At 34.5% G+C, this 2911-nt stretch overlaps 1 pseudogene; it reads left to right on the forward strand.

The window, feature by feature from the left end:
* The first annotated feature begins 1665 nt into the window (after window positions 1-1665).
* LOC149256774 (protein trichome birefringence-like 24) lies at window positions 1666-2581 on the forward strand (annotated as a pseudogene).
* The last annotated feature ends 330 nt before the right edge of the window (window positions 2582-2911 follow it).

Here is a 2911-nt window from a genome sequence, read left to right on the forward strand (position 1 = left end):
ACTTTCAATATATACACTGCATATTATATCCTTATCATGGGAATGACTTCTACATTAGTGGATATGGGGTACCAAGAAATCAGGCAAGAATTATCTTCTTCTCATCAACACAATTTAGTGTAAAATACAACTGCAAAGGGAAAAGCCCCATTGCAGATATATGTGGAGACGACTTTGTTGGTGATGGTAAGCATATCAAGGGTTTGGAATAGGAGGGCCCAAGGGTCCTGTATCACTTGATGATGTAAGAATATTGCAGTGGTCAAATGGGAACTTACGACATAAATTAGAAGCTTGTGTTTCAACGATTCAAAGGTTACACTCCGAAGCCCATGCTACTATTGTTCATCACGAAAATCAATTGAAAGTGGTTCAGGAGTTAATCTCAGTTTCGTTTTGAGATGAAATTAAGGAAATTCATCATGAACCAGCAACAAAAGAGGAGTTGGAAGAGGTAGTGGCTCTTTCCACACAAAAACAAGCTACATTAAAGACCTGCAAGCTCATATATCCTACCAAAAATTATTTCATGTTTAATACATTGAACGAAGAGGAAAAATGCCTATAAAGACAATGGCCCAAGAAAGGATCGAAGAGTCATACCTAAGATGTAAAGATATTTTGGGCATCAATGCAACTCTATGGGGCTTAAGGTGATGGAAATACGACTACTCTGAGATTACTTCAGTAGGCAAGAAGTTGGATTATCATTATTATTACAAATTGCTTCTAAAGGTGCAAAGATACACTGAAGGTATGGAAGATTTGGGAATATCATCTAGCCAATATTTAGGAATATTTTTCTTTGATCATTGTGCTTGAATTAGTAAGTTTGTCTTCTAGTTATGCATACAACATCATGAATGAATTATTACCAAAATAAGTTAATTGTGTGTGAAGTTGTAGCAACTTTCCCAAATTTAAGGATTGGGAGTGCGATATCCCAAAAATATGTTACTGCACATTTTCACCACAACCATGTAGGGTCTTCTAATGCAATATCAACACCAGAGCATAAGGCTAAAACCCATTCTAATCATGTAACTATTGGAAATCAACGAGAACAACCATGTGATTGTGAGGACATGAATAGGTCCGTTTACCGTGACTTGGCTCAATGTGGTGATTCCCCTGAAATGGTCCTTGTAGAGAGTGTTGTTGCCTTGTCATCATCTAAGTCAATTCAAAATTGTCTTCATTTTTCCATCTAACTAGTAGTAGTCAATTTATCTGAGCTATGCCATGAATTTGAAGATCTTTAAGTAAAGATAAAAATTCCAAAAATTGATACTTCCAATTTTCTTTAGATAAACATAATAATGAAAGTTTACAAGTTATCCTTGAACCCGTAGTTTAAAGTCTTGCAATATGTGGGGTCTATATCTAATTATTTTTTAGTTTTCAATTGTGAGGAATATTTCTACTTATTTTTTGGCTTGCAATTTTTGGGGAAATGGTGTGGTTTCTTGTGCCATTTGGCAATTCCATGTTGCTAGTTTGGATCAGAAATGGTTTTGTCACCCTAGTGTGGTGAATCCAGTAACATAGTTGATCACAACTATGGTTGTGCAAGTGATTATTAAATTTCTCGCACTTTTTGTTTATGTTTAGGGACTCCATCAGAACAATTCTTGCATAGACTAAGAAGAGACAAATCATAATTAGATGCAAACTTTACTGTGTATACTTTCTCATGTATGTTTGAACATCAAAACAACCCATTACAAAACAAGAAGGTTGTTGTCTTTATATTCATATGGTTTTCTTGGCTTTGATGTCCAATTGAAAATGTATTCAGTTTGTGCATGTAGAACATCCTAAAACCATATATAAAGATGAAGCTAATGTAAATGTGCACTGATATTTTGCATCATATAACTTTACATTGATGGTACTCTAGTCACCATATCTAGTAAAAAACATAGAGGTGGAGTTTAAGGGTGTCTCTCAAGGAGTAATCAAGCTTCATTTCGATGTTTTAAACCTAGAGTGGGTTATTGTGCTACCAAATATAGATGTCATCATTCTATCCTCTGGCCAATGGTTTCTAAGATTAGGTGTCTACATTATGAAATATGAGGTATTAGCTTGTCAGAAGTGTCCATAAATTAAAGCCCAGTAGTTTGGCATCTATTTTTCCTTAAGACATGCTATTCAAGGTGCACTAAATGGGATCTGCTTACTGTCGGGATTCAAAGGCATTGCCTTCCTGAAATCGTTCACAACAAACCATTTTGAAAATGGTTAATGGGACTCAAGAGGCACATGCAATAGGAAATTTCCCTACAAAAAGGATGAGGTAAATTTCAACGATGTTGAGAAAGATATACACAAGATACTTATGGATGAGTTCAAGTATGGAACAAAGGAAGAGGCTCCCATTGGAAAAATCCCAAAGTTGGTTGATACATATTGCAGTCTACTTAAGCTATATGGGAAACCATGCAAATACAGAGACTCTAATTTTATATCAAAAAGTATAATTAATTGGCTTGTTCCAATTGATTGCACACATTGGTGATTGCCTTGCCCATATGATACATAGAATGAAATTTTACTACTAATGAGCAAGGATATTTAATGATTTCCTTTCATAAATGGTGTACATGCTTCCTTGCCTTTATTCTATTTGAAATGGTTTTTACCTTAGCATTAGTGCATCATTTGTTTTTTCCATAAATGGCAACTGGAGCTAAACTCCAAAGAGCCCATTATTTCATATGTTCATGGAAAGATGCATCTAGGATTATACTGTTCCTATGATACATGCTAAATTTCTTATTTGGAAGGTTCAAATAATTTATTAATGCTATACTATTGTTGTAATAGGCTATCAAAGTTATGTAGACATAAAACAAAGAGTTTTGAATAGATGTTTATGGTGGAAAAGAATTATTGGTAAAATTGTCAC

The sequence above is a fragment of the Pinus tabuliformis genome, chromosome 7 (assembly GCF_031772625.1).
Source record: "Pinus tabuliformis cultivar Carrire ecotype Pingquan chromosome 7, CPIR1, whole genome shotgun sequence".
Taxonomy (NCBI): domain Eukaryota; kingdom Viridiplantae; phylum Streptophyta; class Pinopsida; order Pinales; family Pinaceae; genus Pinus; species Pinus tabuliformis.